Here is a 19,235-nt window from a genome sequence, read left to right on the forward strand (position 1 = left end):
GAAAATTGTCGCTCGTAATAAACTCGGCGTGGCGTGGTGTGTATGTTTTATATGTGTAACTAACGTAAGACCTACAGGGTTGTAAATAAATTAATTAGACGGTCAATTGTTTAATTTTATCTACGAGTATTCTGTTCTCTTTTCTTTTTTCTCCTGCGTTGCTCTTTATTATCAATGAAGTGGCGATAATGTGGTAATAAAACGACGAGTGTAGAAGAAAAGATGAAGCAACAGGAATATCGGAATAAGTAAAAAGCCATTCAAGTTCGAAATCCGTACCGAAGACGCAAGCGTGCCAACATTAAATTCATAAAATGTTTCACGACTCCTCCGGTGTCAGTAGCAATAGTGTACATTGTCAGCATTCGACTATCCGATTCGGATTTTCTCGTTGGCCGATCGCGCGTCTCTCGTACCCACGTGCTCCGGAAATAAATCACGTCGACTAATTATCGTAAGTGTTAAGGGTACAATTAATTTTTTTTCAACATTTTAATCTTTGTTAATTTTTTTCTTTTTTTTTGGCGTAGGTATAATTTTTTTATCAAAGCTTTTTTTCAATTAAAAATTTTTTTAGTGTGAAATATAATTTCTTCTTTCAAAAAAAAAATCTTCGAAGTAGTACCTCAACCAGGATGGCTATAAAGTACGTTAAATTGCATATACATACTGTAATAGGCGCCTTGTGATAGCAACACGTATTAATCAAATTGTCTATCCAAGGCCATCTACATTTACATAGGTATATTAATAGGAATTTATGTTGATTAAATTGCCTATAAAGATGCATTTTCCAGGATTGAATTTTGTATTTAATGAAACTGGCAAATTTTTTCATCACACAATTTCAAATTTCCAGTCAAATATCTCCCATTGTGGGATTTTTTATTCCCGACCTCGTGTAATTTATTTTAATGAGTTTTTAGACTCAACTTGAGAATTCCACGAAATTAGAAAAAAAATCCACCAGAGTAATTTCACTCGTCAAAATGTTCGTTTTTTAAACAATTAAATTTAATTAAATAGAGTTGAAATGTACAGATTTTTTATGGAAGAATGTGTTGTTTGTGACTAAATTAAGAACTTACTTTCAAAAATAATTTTCTAATTTTTTTTTGAGAACAAAAACCAAAAAATACCAATTTAATTGAAAGTTTTACGTGATAAGCGAATGTGAAGGATTTCTGCACTTTTACAGAGGGTTCGAAATATTTACTCCTTTCTTTAGTGTTTAAGGATCATGAAGCAAAGTTGAATGTACTGCCAAAAATTCCACTCGGTTTGAATTAAGATAGGAAAACAGAAAATGACAAAAGTGTGCTTTGGGATTTCTGTTGTACAAATTCGACTGTAGTTGTAGCGAAGTTGCGTTTTTTTTTTCAAGCGACATTTCTTTTTATTTTAAAAACCTAATCCAAATATTTGCTCTGATAATTATGAGAAAATATTTCAATTTCAAAATAGCTAAAGTCATTCCACGATGATTTTAAAAAATATTCTTAAATATATCGACTCAAAGTAATATCACCTTCATCTCGTCGAGTGATCTACTTTGAATAAATTCAAGATCTTTTTGTACCGAAAAAATGGAATTGAGAATTTAAATAAAATAATAAAAATGTAATGGAATGAAAAAATTATTCTTCAACAGAATATGAATATAGGCTTGAATGCTTCAAAAAATGTAACCTTTACCTGTACTTCATATTCATAAAAACGTTTCTCCCCCCCTCCTCCAGCTAAAAAATCACGAAATCAGGATCTTTTAATGAAGATTTATCAGAAGAGAGAAAAAAAGAAAGATTGTTGACAGAGCCGGAAATGAGAAAGGCGAGGGAAAATGAGGAATTTCATCTCATGTTTCGATATATCGTAGGTACCTGAAGGCCTGATGCTGAATTAAGAGTATCAATGTTACACTTTGAAGATACATCGAAAATTTTAATTTTTGTGTTTTAAAAATTTCTCATTTAGGCCTAATATCTAGATTTTCTACGAATTTAGGTATATTTTGAGTAAATTTTGAGTCAGAACAAAATTTTTATTATTCTCGTCGAGTGTGGGTAAGAAATGACGTTCATGCATAAAATGCAAAAAATTTTCAAAATCGGAGAAATCGGAGCTAAAAAATGTATCTATTACAATTCTTATTTATTGTCAGATTTGTTTGCTATTTTCAAGAGGAAGAGCAAGAACTGAAATTGTCCATAATTTTTCACATTTTTACTGAAATAAGTTTTGAAAAAATTTAAATTGGAAACAAAAAATGTGTTTCAATAATCTCAAGAATATGAAATAGTTCGTTTTTCATACCACTGGGCTGTATCAATAAACAAACTATTTTAGTTGAAATATTTTAAAGGTTTTTTTTTTCTACAATAATTACTGTTGAAAATTCAAAAAAACACATTTTTGTAGGTATCAAGTTCACATTTTAATGAAGTGTACTTACCAATATTTTTTCGAAATCAGAATTTAAATCCCCTCAAATTTCGTTGAAAAATTCGAAAAATCCTCATTTCATCTGGAATTGTTTCGTAACGCATTTTTTCACTGCTCAGCCATATTTTTTCCAATTCACCCGCTGTACTGTATTAACGTTATCCGAGACAAAAAAAAATTAAATAACCTTGAAAAGCTTAAATTTTCAGTAATACTTCCAAACTTGCTTTACAGGAAGGTAGCAAAAGTCGCGCATTTCTTACTTGATCCCGTTCTTTTTCGAATTGAACGTTTCGAAAATTTAATTATCCAATAGTCAGAAAAAAACGAGGGAAGAAATAGTGGACCACAACATAGATTCTCTAACCTTGAAGGATAAATGTTGAATACCTTAATTCTTCGAGAAATTCAGATGGAAAAATTTTGTAATGTTTCGAGAATTATCCTTCTTTTTTGATTGATGATTTCAAACGAACAATCAAACGTTTTGATAAAAGCAAACTCTACTTTAATTTTATGCAAATAATCACAAAGCAGGTAAATGTAAGAATATAATTCAAATTTGAGTAAATTTTATCAAGGACGTTTCGAAATTAAATAATTTACCTATACCTAATTGAAAATCCTACAAACGTTGTGTGAATTTGAGAGCACAAAAGTTTCTGTTTCCAAAGAAATAAATTTGTACTTGAAATTTTTCCAAGGATGGATGAAGAAATTAAACCTAACCTTGTTCAAACAAAATAAATGATATGCTAACAATTTTGGAAGAAACTGCGATCACCTGTCAATTTTTTTGGTAGAAATTTTCCGATGGAAAAAATTAATCAGTTGTTTTGTTTACTTTTGGGAGGAAATAAAGCGTAGAAAATCACCACGCTTCGCCAAGCTGAAATTCACATTCATTTCCAAGTACATATAATTAGCATTTGATTTTTTAAAGGTATTTATTTGTACAATGATAATTGAGATAGAATGATTCAGATAATAGCACTGGTCGATATAAAATGAGCAAGATGAGGGCAAAAGTTTTCAAAAAAGTTATAAAGCTTGAAAGAAATTTCTAAATACAGAATTTTCAAGTCTTACAAAAATCACAAATGAACGTTCAGTGATTTTTTTGTTGCCACAGTAAGCAAATAACAAATAAAAAACACGGTGCGGTGCTTGAAGAGTCACAGTCAAGATTTGTATTCTATGATCGAGAATTACTAAACAATAAACATTTCCCTCTCTTGGAATAAATAACAAATTTTTAAAACTCAAATACCTACATGACTTTTGGCATGACTTTGCAAGACCTCTAGCCAAAAGGGCAATTTATCGTTCCTTTTTTCAAACTTCAATCGTCATTCTTTTTTTTTTTGAATTCAAGATTACCAAAATTTTGTTTGCGACTCTTTCGAACACCCTGTATGTATAGTTCACTTGTAGCATAAATTTCATTAAAAAATTACATTCGCGACAAAAATATTTCTTTTCGGGTTAAAATCAAGTCATAAGCTTGACACTTGTTTTAAAATTTCATTCGTAGAAAAAGTTGTGTAACTTCACTCATATTTTTTCGTTGGTAATTTATATGGAGGATTATAATACCGAAATAACTCATTTCCGTTAAATTTCTCATTTTTTTCCGCAAAACGACTTGAAAAATTTGCTTGGCGTTCGTTGACTCGAATCAGCAGATTATTACCTCCTAGGTGGACTTGGAGAACTGAGAATTAAAAACAAAACAAAACAAAAAAAAACATCGACGCAAATAACGATTATAAAATTTACCCTCGCGGTTGAATAAGGCTCGCAGACGTTTTGTTTGACTTTTACCAGACGATAATATAAAAACTTTAGAGGGCGAAACGAAAGTATTGAAAAGTTTGAATCGTCCGTATTGTTTATACTCGGGACTATTTAATGGTATTACGATGAGTAGATAGGTACGTTCTCGATATGATGCGGCGAGGTATATATTTTCCAAATACTCGCGTATATTACCTATTTATTTACCCTTATAATCTTTTTTTTAAAAATCTTGATCTTAAATAACTGGATGGCGGTTATTGCGTTTGTCTTCTAACGGTTGTTATGTCTATTGTTAAAAGCTCGCGAGCACGTTCTCAAATAACATTATGCATATTTACCCTTTTTGGGGCTTTTCCCCACGAACATTTTCAAATTAATCTTCTTTTTGCAGCCATCCCTTTTTTACCACTTTGGTTTCTAATCGCTGAAATACATTCTTCGATGGTTGTGTGGCTGAGTCGAATACACCAAAGGTTTATTACTTCGGTTCCGTAGATAATTTGTTTTGTAAGTCGGATAGATTTTTCAAAATATGTTTCCTCGTGAGTACAACGAGGGTCATTCCACGTCAATTCAACCAAGAAGTGGTAAGGGGGATCGGCGATTTTTTTGAAATTTTTCCTGTGGAAAGATCTTCCAAAGGGATGACCAATAGCGCAAATCACAGCCCTCTGGTCTCTTTTTAAAGGCTGCTAGGGGCTGTCAAAATTTTCAGGGAACTTGAAATATCATCCATTTCAGCAGTGGATTACTCGATAACCGTGATACCTACCAAAATGGAACTTTTTCCAATAGTTAGGGGTTTTGAAGAGCTTTTTGGCGATATCATAAAGATCAGTGTTACCGCTTTTTTTCGTGCCAAAAATTAGCTCGAAAAGTTTCAAAATGTAGTTTTCATTTCGTTCCGACTCTCAAAAATTCTGAAAAAAATATATTATGGATAACTTTCTATGGTGAACAACATATCAAAAAATTGGGATGGCATTATTTCGTAAAGTCAATTTTAAAAAATTGAAAGTTGCGAAAAATTGCGATTTTTCGATTTTAAACATTAAATAAACTTCTGACTGGTGAAGTTGACCCATTTGACCCCTATTTTTACGTATACGTTGAAAAAGTTGAAAGAACCCCTTCACTCGATGAAATAAACTCATCACAAAAAATCAAATTTCGAAAAAATTCACAATTCCAAACTTTAAAAAAAGTTTAAATTTATTCAGTTGTCTTATTTTGACCTCTTTCTGACGTATTTCATGAAAAAGTTGATAAAAATCACACTCATAGCAAAAAAATTAAAATTCGTTTATTTTTTGACATTTTTCGGATTTTGATTTTCTTGTGATGAGTGTATTTCATCGAGTCAAAGTGTTTTTTCAACTTTGTCAACGGATACATAAAAATATGGGTCAAATGGGTCAACTTCATCTGTCAAAACTTTTTTTCATATTTTAAATTAAAAAATCGCGTTTTTTCGCAAACTTTCAATTTTTAAAATCGACTTTGCGACATAGTGCCATCCCAATTTTTTAATATGTTGTTCAGCATGAAAAGTTGTCCATAATATATTTTTTTGAGAATTTTTGAGAGTCGTAGCGATATGAAAACTGCGTTTTGAAACTTTTTGAGCTAATTTTTTGTACGAAAAAAGTGCCAACACTGATTTTCATGATTTCCTCAAAAAGCTTTTCAAATCCCTTTACTTTTGGGAAGTCCCATTTTGGTAGGTATCGTGGTTATCGAGTAATCCACTGCTAAAATGTATGATATTTCAAGTTCACTGAAAACTTTGACACCCCCTAGCAGCCTTTAAAAAAGGACTAGAGGGCTGTGATTTGCGCCATTGGTCATCCCTTCTAAAGATCTTCCCATAGGAAAAATTTCAAAAAAGTCGTCGATCTCCCTTACCACTTCTTGATCGAATTAACGCGGAATGACCCCCCCCCACCTGATATAAGTACTACATATATTTACTGGGTGTTTTAAGTGTCAGATAATGCGCCTATGGTAATGCAGCAGCCAACGATCTAAAAATTAAGGGGAAAAGACAGATAGGTCAAATCGTTATGTTAAGTATCAGAATCTCAGAAGGACCTAAAAAGAAAATGAATGTGAACACATCTTTTTTTTGCAGAGAATTCACAGCTCTACAGGGTGGCCGACCACAGATTGAACACCTTCAACTAGTAACATAGGCAATCCATTCAAAGCACAAGTAAACATGTTTGCCTACTCTAGGATTTGAAGGAGCTGAGTTTTATCATTTCGCTTGACAACTCCGACTTTGCGCCATTCAAGAACTATATATTATGATAGATAGAAACTTGTGCTTTGAGGCACTGAATGACTAATTTTGTCTATAATTTTTCTGATAGATGATTCCCTAAGCTAGTTGATTAAGAAGAGCTACACAAGATGAAAAATAATTAGGAAAAAATACTTGAAAATTGCAAGCTCCAACTGAAAATCCAGTCAAACACAAAACTGTTTTTAGGAAGACAGAATGTTGTCAAATCCTATTGTTAGGCAGTGAAATTTGACTGTCTTAAATTTAGAGAGTATTTTGAAGAGTTAAAAATCAACTATGCCGTCAAATTTGTCCCCTACCTTTTAAAGTCGGCAACCCAATTCACACTTGAGTAGTGACGGTTACTTGTAATCAAGCAAATTACTTAGCATCAGTTATTGCTTTATGCTCTCTCCCACGTTTGCGATTACAACATGGAAAATGTCTCCACTTATGTAGACAAACGAAATCGATACGCGAGATAAATATTAAGTACGTATATGAGATCTTTTCTGCGTGAGACGTTCGAGGGTGTAAAACTACCCTAAACAAATAACAAAGAAAGGTACCTACGTTATGAAATTTCAATCAAAATTGTCGCACCTTTCGTACAGGTAGGAGTTGGCATCATTTTTCTGTCGCTGTTTTTTTCCTGTTTTCGTTGTTGTTGTTGTTGCTGCTGTTGTGTATGTCTGCGTATGCCAGCGTCTGAATTGCGGACACTTGTTCGTTTTAAATTGATAAAAACAATAGAACTGGAGTGTGTCGTGGACAGTATTAGTATAATTACTAGAACTGTCGCTCGTTGGGTTGACAATACTAAACGGACGATCACACGTTTACAAGTGTCTGTGTTCGGTCGTAATCTTCGTCTGTGTCATGGTAGTTTCGCATTTTACTGTACAGTCGACACCCTCCTGTGATGAAACAGATACACAGTTACACATAGGTATACTATACAGTATACATACATACAGAGATCGGGCCACAGGCCGAAGTCAAAGAGTATTCGCGTTAATGTTACGGCTAAATGGAGACGGTGGCGGGTATTTTGGTTGAGTAGCAGAGCGACGTACGACGTACAGTTTGGTCAATGTAACATTTATAACAGGGAGAGGCGTATACTCTCAGTTTGATGAATGGCGTTATGCTGTACCTTCTATAGTTAATTCGAGTTAATTCTAATGTGACATTTGTACCGCTATTAACCCTTTTACTGTCTACCATCGCATCCCTCTGCAAATCCCTGGAAAATTTATCACGGCTTTTACAAAAATCAGCGACGATAGAATGAACTTTTAACCGTATTAAGAGAAATTTAACGGGGGCCTTTTTTTTACCATCTATACCTATACTATCACTACCGAACGCCAACTATCCTAGGCTTTTTTTCATCATAATTTAGAATATCATCTTTTGTTGAGTGTATTACCTACCTAGCCGTTTATAAATCGCGACCGTGTAGTCTCTCATACCTACACAACTGTTTACCGCCTACGAACGTTCACCAATGTACGAGTCAGACCGAGTAAAAAAATTTATAAGCTGCTAGATTGACAGAATTTCAATCTTGTGAGCTAAACGGGTAATCCCCCTGCTCGACGGTAATTACATAATTCATACCAGTCTAACCAATAAATCCGCTAGACTGTAATGACTGATTTGCTGCGTGCAGACGTCGAAAAACGGAGTATTTGGAGTACACTGTGTGGCCCTTTGCGTGGTGAGTTTTTTGAGCTGATTTTATCGGTAACTATAACATTGGTGGTAGTTTTAGTTGACGAATTCTTGGGATGTTGCAGCATCCATTGAATTGATGATGGAAGAATCACACTGCATTAAAAATTCGGTATTTTTCAGATGGTTTACACAATAGGTACTGTAAAATGGACAGGTTTACAAAAAAAAATCAATGCCAAGTTCTTACATAATCCACCCCGTTCCAGATTTTTTTCAAGTAGGTATAGATTCTCAAATTGATTCAGGAAGTTTAAAATTCAGAACATCTGTTGATTTTCAGAAAACAATGTCTAGGCAAATGTGTTTTTTGAAGGTTTATATTTTTTGGCTTCATTTCACTAGACCCCATCTCCCCTTAAAGAACTGATTGGTTCGTCTTAAAAAATGAATAAATACCTATTTATGTAAAATATTCATTATCTAATCAATTAATTTCTCGAATAAAAAATTTTTGTTTTAATAAGCCAGTTCAATTTTGGAATCCAAAGTGTGAAACGTGAATTAAAATTGAAAAAATTCAACTTTGTAAGTAGGTATGTACATACGAGTACCTTCAATAAGACACGATTTCTCATTTACTGTGATAGAACTTGACATTTTCAATATTTCAACAATAAAACCACAGCTAAAAATAAAAATTGTAAGCGGCTTGGTCGAAACCATCTTCGAAAATTTTTTTTCATCAAAGGCATACCACCTAAAATGCTTAGAAAGAAAATCCCTTCTTCTTATAAGGCTAAACCCGTTACATCTCAAGTCAGCGCCCATTTTCCTTTTGGGCAACCCCAACGTAAGATAGATTTGGTGAAACAAAATGTCAATAAAGTACAGATTCTGTTTCAAGGTTTTTCAAATAGTAAAACTTTCCAAACAACGTTATGCGTAACTTTAGTTTATTTTGATTGCGGTGAGAGCCTAGATCATGAGACAAGGTTACCTACTTTCTTGATTTTCCTGGTAAATTTAAAAAAAAAATAATAGTGCTATTCAATGAAAATTCAGTTTCTGAGTTTTGGTTCTTTCGACTTTTTCGGCGAGGGTTTAGTGAAAAAGTAGACTTCAAAGTCAATCCTTCATAATTTTCAAATTATCAAAAAAATCAAAATACTTGTTCTATTCTATTGTTGCTGTTTTTTTTGTGCTTTTGACCTACTAACCTTGAATTTTGTTTTCCAAACATGTATTGTTGGTGAGTTTAAAAAAAAATACAGACAGTGGCCTCGCTAGCGAGGGAAGTGGATGATTTTAAAATACAGTATACAAATTGTTTTGTTTTGGTATTACATGTTAGGACTGAATGTTGAGCAAAATGTGGCTAAATTTAAAATTGAAGCAATTTCCTTGTTTTTGGGTGAATGAGTTGATTATTTTCAGGCCTTCTAGTTGATCGCCAATGACTACAATAAACTGGTTCCTGGACATTCCTCTGAATACATTGTCCCGAATCTACTTTCCCCGAACGTCATTATCTTGAATCCACACAAAAAAATCAAAAATTTAGTTTTTTGCTACAACTGTATACAAAAGATCTTTTTTAGATCAAACTTTCCAAAAAGACTTGTTTTTGCAAAAATTGTGGAAAAATATTTTTCAGTTTAGAATTTTCTGAATGTCTTGCTTTTTTGTCGAAAAACAGTCCAATTTTTTCACCAAAACTGCAAAAATTCCTACTTTTTCATCAAAATTGCCGAAAAGCCCTGTTTTTTTTTACCAAAATTGTAGCAAAACAAAACCCTCCTTTTTTAGTGAAAATTTCTGAAAGGTCATGTTTTTTTTAGCCATGTTTCTGTTTTACCGACTTTGCCGGAAACGGAAAAGTAAGGTATTGTATTTGTCATGATGGTTGAGGAATTGGGTGGGGGTGGGTTTTCTTGAGGTTTTGGAGTGTGCTGATCACGATAAGACATATGGCGCAAAACGAGATAAGTTTATATATATATTTATATATAGCCGCATACAGGTAAACTCATAACGTTTTGTATAAAATACAAACTCACGTCCCACCTATAACTTCGTTGCTGTGCATGCGCTCGACGCGTCACCCCATAGGCCTGATAGTACTCGATGTTAGGCCGCGTTATATTCGTTAACTTGATTTTTGGGTGACCTGTGGAGAGGTATCTCATTGCCGAAACATCAATTTTTCAGAAAAGCTTTTTTTTAAAAGTCCCTTACGTCTCTGTTTTTCGCAAATAGCTTTTTAACAAAGCATCCCACAGAAAAATAACCAGCTCTGAGCAGAAAGAAAATTTTATTCTCTACAATTTCCTTCATTGCATTGTTTTCCTAGGATGCATACTTTTCCCATAAAATCACTGTTTAGACTGAAAAACACGAAAATTCGGACCTGTATAATCAACTCTAAATTAAAATTGAGCAGTTAAAAATTTATTTTAGACGATTTTTGACCACGTCATGTGAAAGAGGACATCTTCAACCACCAAAATCACCAAAAAGAACGTAAAAAACGTAAAAAATGATTCTTGGCAATAAACACCTTTTCCTCATGTCCTTGTACATAATACTTAGGCTATGCACTCATTTGAAAATTGAGTCAAAAGAGAAAGTGTATAAACGGAAATCTCACGTCCCTGCTCAAACTTTGTCAGTAGACTCCCCACACCTTGTAGATTCATATGGCACCTCATCGAAAAGTCACGTCCTAAAAAGGTTACGAGTTTGTCAAAACGTTATGAGTTTGCTGGTTAATCTATAAAAAAGTTACGAGTTTACCCCCTAGAATATTTATATATATATTTATATATAAGTTTATATATCAATTTATGTATAAATTTGTGTCACGCTGAACTCAAAAGCTCCGAACTTTAAGTGGAAACTGATGATGGCAAAATATTGCTTTGATACTGAACTAGAGAAATTTTTAATTTGGTCGAAATCGATTCAGCCGTTTACGAGATATGAACGTTTAAGTGTGTTTCAACGTTATGGATAAGCAGAAATTTGTGTAAACCCTTATATCTCGCAAACGGCTCACCCCCAACAAACAGATGGGGTGGTTAGGGTGTGTAGGTTGCAGATTGGTACGCCGAAGGTCGGATGTTCGAATCCCGCGGGAGTCAAGAGGAGAAAATTTTTTGTTGATTTTTTTGTTAATTTTTTTGTTAATTTTATCCGTCCAAAATTTTTTTGCCATAAAAAATCAAAATTTTTCAAAAATTTCTAGTGTAATTTTTGTTTTAACAAAAAACATTAAGTTTTTGGTAAATAGCCAGTAAATTTTGATAATTTTTTTTTTTTTGTTAATTAATAGTAATTTTTAGTAAATAAAATGATTAGTTATTTTTGGTGAATTACTCGTAATTAAAGTTGGTCGAAAATTTTGGTAAATTGCTTGGGTAATTTTTGGTAAATTGGTAAAAACCTTTGACAGTAAATTACTGGGGTAATTAAAATTCGGTAAAAAATTGGTAAATTAGTGAGGAAATGTCTCGTAAATTACTGAGGTGAATGTTGGTAAATTGCTGGGGTAATTTTTGGTAAAATGGAAAATTGGTAAATTAGTGGGTAATGTCTGGTAAATTACTGAGGTAAATGTTAGTAAATTGCTGGGGTAATTTTTGGTAAATTCGTAAATTTTGGTAAAGTCGTAAATTTTGGTAAATTAATAAATTTGGGTAAATTCGTAAATTTTGGTAAATTCGTAAATTTTGGTAAATCGGTAAATTTGGGTAAATTGGTAAATTTGGGTAAATCGGCAAATTTGGGTAAATAGGTAAATTTAGGTAAATTTTGGTAAATAGGTAAATTTTGGTAAATTGGTAAATTTTGGTAAATTGGTAAATTTTGGTAAATTGGTAAATTTTGGTAAATTGATAAATTTTGATAAATTCGTAAATTTTAGTGAATTGGTAAATTTTGGTAAATCGGTAAATTTTGGTAAATTGGTAAATTTTGGTAAATTGGTAAATTTTGGTAAATTGGTAAATTTTGGTAAATTGGTGAATTTTGGTAAATTGGTAAATGTTGGTAAATTGGTAAATGTTGGTAAATTGGTAAATTTCAGTAAATAGCTAAATTTCAATTCTGGATAAAAATTAAGCCATTAAAAACCTCTAAATTTTGGTAAATCGGTAAATTTAGGTAAATTGGTAAATTTTGGTAAATAGGTAAATTTTGGTAAATAGGTACATTTTGGTAAATTGGTAAATTTTGGTAAATCGGTAAATTTTGGTAAATTGTTAAATTTTGGTAAATTGGTAAATTGGTAAATTTCGGTAAATAGGTAAATTTCAGTAAATACGTAATTTTCGGTAAATAGGTAAATTGGTAAATTTTGGTAAATTGGTAAATTTTGGTAAATAGCTAAATTTCGGTAAATTGGTAAATTTCGGTAATAATTTTGTTTTTTGTCAACAATTTTCCTGATATATTATTCCACTTGTAATATGACGGTTACGTCTTCATGAGTACGCTAATTATTATTTGAAAATCAATTTCATAAAAGTGTAATATGATGGCTACTTATGATTGACTATTTTATTTTGTCGATGTTTTCGACTTTTCGTATTCATTAAATCGGTAAATTTGGGTACTTCCGCGCATTTTGAAAAATTGGTAAATTTTTAAGTAATGTCTGGTAAATTACTGAGATAAATGTTGGTAAATTACTGGTGTATATTTAGAGCAAAGTCGGTTGATCTTGCGAACTGCGCAAGATGTTTTTTGTTTTGATTTGTTAAAATTACCGAAAAATGTGACTTTTTTTGGTCAAAATTTGAAAAATAAATGCAAATTTCTTTTTTTGCCAAAATTGCAAAAAATTTCATTTTTTTGCAAAAATTGCCAAGAAAAAATCTGTTTTTTTGTCAAAATCGTTAAAATTGCTAAAAAGAATAGTTTTTTGCTAAAATTGTAGCAAAATCCCTTTTTTAGTAGAAATTCCCATCAAGTCCTGTTCTTTAGCGTTTATTTTTTAAATTTTTTTTGTGTCAAAACTGCAAAACGAATTTTTTTTCTATCAAAATAACCAAAAAATCTTACTTTTCTGCCAGAATTGCAGAAGTTTTTTAATGCCAAAATTGCAGAAAAACTTGTACATATAAAAAAATCAAAGTTTCCAGGAAGTTTTGCTTCTTTGTCAGAAACTTCCAAAAATGCTTCGACTTTTGCTAAAGTTGTCAAATTCTAATCGTTGATAAGAATCACCGCTTTTGTTGCCAAAAATTGCCAAAAACCCTTACTTTTTGGAAAATTTAAAAGTGTTACTTTTGGATAAAAATTGACAAAAGTTCTTGCTTTATCCCAAAATTGTAAAAAAGTTGCCCTTCAAGGCCAAAAATTGCCAACAAATTTATTTTTTGCTAAAATTGTCAGTCTCGCTTTTCGCAAAAAATTTGAAAAAATGTTCGAAAAAGCACAGAATTATGCAAGTAGGTATTTGTGTTGCTTGGGTTCCTGAGCTTCGAAATTTGTCTATCGGTTCAGATTCCTCCTTTGTGAAGGTGAAATGATACCAGCCTTCCACTGACATTATTTAAAATTTTGAACTCGTATTTAGATTGTAAATATACTTTTTCCTACTAAAAATTGAATTTGACCATCGTGGGTCGCTCGTTTAAAAACAAAAACTTGAATGAATGAATAAAAAAAAATTTACAACTATTTCAGTTCGAGATCATTATATACCTATTATTCTGCCAATTTTTTAAAATCTTATAAACGTTGGGGAAACAGAGGAATTTCAAAAGTAAAGCTTTCCACTACGTTATTTGCATCATTCCTTAACTGTTTTTCCTTATAATATCAATTATCGTACCGATGATTGCGATCAATTCCCAAAACAAGCAACCAACGAACCACTTCAGCGTAGACTGCTATGCATATACCACCGAAAACTGTAATTTCCCTTTCATCCGCCACTTCTACACTTTTACATCCTTCGAGAAGGTATTCAATGTCAAAACACCACCCCACTTGTTATTGTAGTATAGAGACAAAGTACACAAAATAATCAAACAGACGACACAACTATGTACCTACCTATAGCGTCAATGTACACGTGAAAACCACTCGGGTAATTCGAGTCCAGCACGTACATCGCCAGACGCCATTAAAATAACTGCACATTAAACACATGCTAAAGTTCGCACAAACAGGTGGCACAGTGTGACAGGGCGCGGTAAGATGAAAATTCTTAAAATAATTGGCTCATTGGATAGCATTAAGGTACAAACCTAAAATAACGTAGGGAAATTTCCGATTGAAAGCTGGTGAAAAAAAAAGAGAGAAAGTATTTCATGCGTGAAGTATTAAGGATTTAATATTTTCGAGGGTTGTCAAAAAGTAGTACGTTCTTTGCAAAGGGTAAAATAGGGTTAAAAAAGGATCGTTTTTAACGCTGACCCCCGTCTCGCGGTTATACAATGGAAAAGGGCGCGGAGGTGAAGGGCGGGGTCGTCGCCGTATACGAAGAAGTACGAATTGGTTACGCGGTAGTTTGGCTGGACAACTACGCAACGACATGTTTTAGGCGACCAAGTTAGGATATTGCGGTTAGTATGGACTAATGAAATAGTATTTTGACACGGTTCGCAGGCGATATGGATGTGTTTGATGCTGTGTGGATATCCTCACTCTGTCTTTTTCCATCTATAATATCGAAGCTACATGCATAGTCATCACTGTTGGATTACACAGCTGTTACCTTCCTTCGTTACAAGCTTTATACAAAAAAATGAACACGTTTCCTCCTTTCTTTCTTTCTTTTTCTTTTTTTTTTTTTTACACCATACTCTCTATACTCTACGGATGAATCGATGAAAAAAAAAACTTTTTGATGGTTTTTTTATTCCTCTTGTTTTTGTGTACGCTTACATGGTTATTTTTTTCGAAAAAAATTTCAACTTTTCAAATTTCACAACTCATACGCTCGTGTGCGTTGTAATTTTAAAACAAACGAATTACTTTACATATTTTTTGACAACGAGCCCTCGCTGATCTATATTTAAAGCGAAAAATATTTTATCATTCGTAAGTCTCTGCACATAATATACGAGTATAGCGTACATGTACCAACTAATTTCACCAAACCTCGAATAAAAATTTATCAATTGCCTTCGCAAATCCTCACTGTTCTACATAAAAGATATGCCAGATTATAACGCGTATTACGCAACAGATCGGATTACCAACTGTAATACGATTAACCCGAGTTTATGTGCATTAAATTATTTATTTTGGTATTTTGCATTGCCAACGGTCATTTACGAAATGCTATTTATTACGTGTTCATAATACGATTCGCCAATTCGATGAAATGCATCTAGGCCGTTTTTAAACCTAAACTATCCTTTTATTATCCTCGTTACCTATAAATTTATCCTTTTTTCTGCGGAATTTTTTTCCTGTGAAAAATTTCCATTTTGTCCTAATTTTATTTGAATTAAGTATTCGGCCAAGTTGAAATTTTTCACAGTTTGGAGTGAAAATTTGATACGAATGGGGTTGAACATGAGGAGAAGAAAGAGGAGGAACTATTTACTCACAAAGGAGCGTCTTTCAGCCACTAAACTCATCAGATCAGAAAGATCCATTGGGAAAGTTTCAAAAAAAATAAAAAAAAAATAAAAATGAAAAAAAATGAAAAATTGAAACAGTTATTATTTAAGAAAACCGATTTCTAGTTACATTTACGTAAAACGTGGTACGATAACATGTAGAGGCCCAATTTTGACACTGGTGAAGATGGCAGTATTTTTTTGAGGTTCCGAATTTTTCAACAAAAAAAAAAGTCTTGAAGTAGCAATTTCTTTTTCACATTTTGAGAACTATTGGAGTGTTTTTCTTTTCATTTTTTAAAATGTGTTTCTTAAAAAAAACGCTCCCTCATGACTCACGACGAAAAAGACCCTCAAAATCAGAGAGAAAATAGGGCATTTTATGTTATAAAAAAATTTGAATCGAATACTTAATACACTTTTTCTCACTTCTGTCAAGAATGTCCTACAAAACGTAAGGAGGGTTGGGAATACTCGTATTCCTGGAGTTTTGAAGTTGCTCAATCGCACATTTCGATATTTTAGTTTTTTTTTGAAAAATTTGAGCCCAAAAAATGTTTTCTTATTCATGTTGTGAGTGATCCTCAAGAAAACATTGTTTCTTGAATTACAACCGAGAAAGAGAATTTTTAGAATTGTAAAGGTCGATGATTGTAGCAGTCCATTCGCACATTCCAGGAAATGAAGGCATATTTTGAAGAAAAAAATTGCACTTTGAAAAACGCTATTATCTCCACTTATGTTTAATTCAGACTATAAAATACAACCAAAAATGTTTTTTTTTTTTTTTCAAAATAACAACGCTATTCAAATTTTCTATAAATTATCTTTACGCAATTTTTGGTCTATTTTGAAAAATCTAAACCCCCATAAGTTCTCAAATTCCCATTTTGGCTACTGAAATTATTTTTGGAATCCTCGAGTGCCCTTTCAGCTCTCACGCCCTGATTAAAAAAAAAAATAAGGTGCACCGGGGCAAGTCAGAATGATTTTTCGCAATTTCAACTTTGACCAGCTGTTACTCCCCTTCTAATGAACCAATATGGATCAAATTTATTATGTAGGTTCCCATAAGGGTTCTTAACCTATGGTGAAAATTTGAGCGCGATTGACACAGTAGCTTTCGCTCAGTGGAATAAAATATAAACGGTTCTGACTTCCCCCAATTGGGGGAAGTCAGAACAGGCAAAACTTTGCAGAGGCGTAGATCACAAACGGAGCGTCCTAGAAAAATTGCACAGAAACAAAATTGTAGAGAATTTAATTCTCTTTGAGATTACTCTCATCAGATTTTCACTAGGATGCACGGTTCGTCCGCTATATGCGAAAAACTAAGAAATAGAAAGTCTGCATTTTAGAACAAATTCAAAACAAGTTCAAAACAACAACAAAATACAATTGAACCAAAGACATCTAAAATGAAACTGAATCGCGAAAATTTTTACGCCGTGATGAAGTAGGGGTGGTACCCTCAAGTCACCTTTAGTGGCACTTCGCCAGATATAAACCTCTACGTGCTAGAGCAAGTTTTCTAACTTACCCCGAATTCCAACTTCCCCCGGTGCACCTTACATAATATGATCGGACCACAATTTTTGGAAATATCATAATCTAAAACCTAAATAACCCAAACTTCAGCTACCCAAATCAAGTTTCAATTTTTAGCAAATTTTTAAAAATCCAAAATTGAAAATTTTTGTCGATTGATGCTTTTAAAAAAATGCGTTTTATTCAGTATGTAAAAATGATGAAAATTAGCTCTAAAACTATGTTAAAAGGTGACTTGGAAATATTAAGTGTGGTGGTTATTATCGAAATATATCTATTGGGGTGAGGATAGAAATATTCCCTAGAGAGTGAACATTTCTCTGTTAACCAGCTAGCTCAGTATACACTTAGTAACACGAATCATCTAATGACATTATCACATAATGTGTCCATTTTTACGTGAATAAAAACAGATATGAGACGATTTGTTTAAATAATATATTTACACAAATATCCCTGCAATGTAAGCCAAACATACTTGTAGTATATGAAGACTGGGTACTTAGTAAGGTTGCTAGACTAGGGGTCTTAGGTCTAGTCTTCATCACAATCGGTGATGAGCAGATTACGAGTAGGAAACTGTCAATAAGTAATTAAACTTAACATCCCTTGTGAATTAGTCGATATACCCGAGGATATACTCGACGTTGGACTCACAAAGGATGAGCAAAGGAGGCACAAGTACCTCAAAACACTGTACACTTCACCCTACTCCTTTAGGCTCTCCTAATACTAAGGCCTGTTTAGGGGACACGTTAGAAAGATACACGTTAAACTAGAGACACTTACCCATGTCCGGAATCCAGGATAAACGCCCTGCGGTACCCCGCGAACACAACGACATAATGGGATCGCGAGTTAATATAAAATTATTTTAACCATCTTTGAGTGGGCACTACTAATAACTCAAATAGTGGCTCGCCAGTCATAAGTACAATGTTTACGGAGTGACAGAGATGTGGCGGGCTCGAGATACCACATCCAAGTGATTTTACCGCGAAGACGATCCATGGTCGTACCCCTCTTATGAAACTAGTTTTCCTTCCCCTCCAGCGAATGGGTACAGTAGAGACTACCTCAGGTGAAGAGGGTTACATGCATCACCCAAGGCAGTCAAGGCATAACTCCTCCTTACAACTACACGAAAAAAAAAAGCATGGATAATTTTTACTATTTCACACAGTAACCGGATCCCATTCAAAAATATTGTGATTTTTACTATGAGATTAGTAAATTTTACTATGAGAGTAATAAATTTTACCTAATTCTATAGGTAAAATGTATTTTTTGGCTGAGTAAAAATCACTATTATTTTTGAATGGGATCCGGTTACTATACTGAAATAGTAATTTTTATTAATTTTTTTTCGTGTACAATATTAACTCCCTCCCCCCAACCGGATTTCACCATTTTGAGCTATTCTGAAACTTTTTGCACGATTTTCGACTTCTGTAGAATTTTTAAATTTTTCCAGAGACCAAATTGGCTGCGTAAACTGGTTTCCACTACTTCTGAAAATTCTGGAATAAACAAAAATCACCCCGGAGGCTCCAGAATGGCCTAAAATTGTGACCTTTTGGTTCAACAGAGCGGATACCGGTTTCAGGACTAATTTTCATCATCTTTACTGAGTAGATGAACATTTTTAAAAGTATAAATCACCGAAAATGGTAAATTTTGAATTTTCAAAAATTCGCCAAATATCAAAAAATGAATATGGGCAGCTGAAAGTTTGATTATGGAGGTGTCAGACCACATTTTTCCAAATGTTGCCGTCTAACATGATTTCCCTGTGAGGCGATGTTGAATAGACTATTTCAGTCGTTGATGTTTTTAAAATACACAAGTAGGTACATACTTTGAAATATCGAAACTCAGCCTAAAGTAAGCTAACATGGCGAAAA

At 33.1% G+C, this 19,235-nt stretch overlaps 1 protein-coding gene across 2 annotated transcripts in view; it reads left to right on the forward strand.

Annotated features, from left to right (window-relative positions):
- Positions 1-317: 317 nt before the first annotated feature.
- LOC135835771 (lachesin-like) overlaps positions 318-19,235 on the forward strand; it is a 112,475-nt gene continuing 93,557 nt past the window's right edge. The window contains exon 1 of one of the 2 annotated variants that reach the window (XM_065350191.1): positions 318-454. The gene's annotated coding sequence lies outside the window, so the exon portion shown is untranslated. Of the gene's footprint in view, positions 455-492; positions 647-19,235 lie in introns of those variants that run through there. The other variant, XM_065350192.1, reaches the window with a different exon arrangement.

This window comes from Planococcus citri, chromosome 2 (assembly GCF_950023065.1).
Source record: "Planococcus citri chromosome 2, ihPlaCitr1.1, whole genome shotgun sequence".
In the NCBI taxonomy this organism is placed as follows: domain Eukaryota; kingdom Metazoa; phylum Arthropoda; class Insecta; order Hemiptera; family Pseudococcidae; genus Planococcus; species Planococcus citri.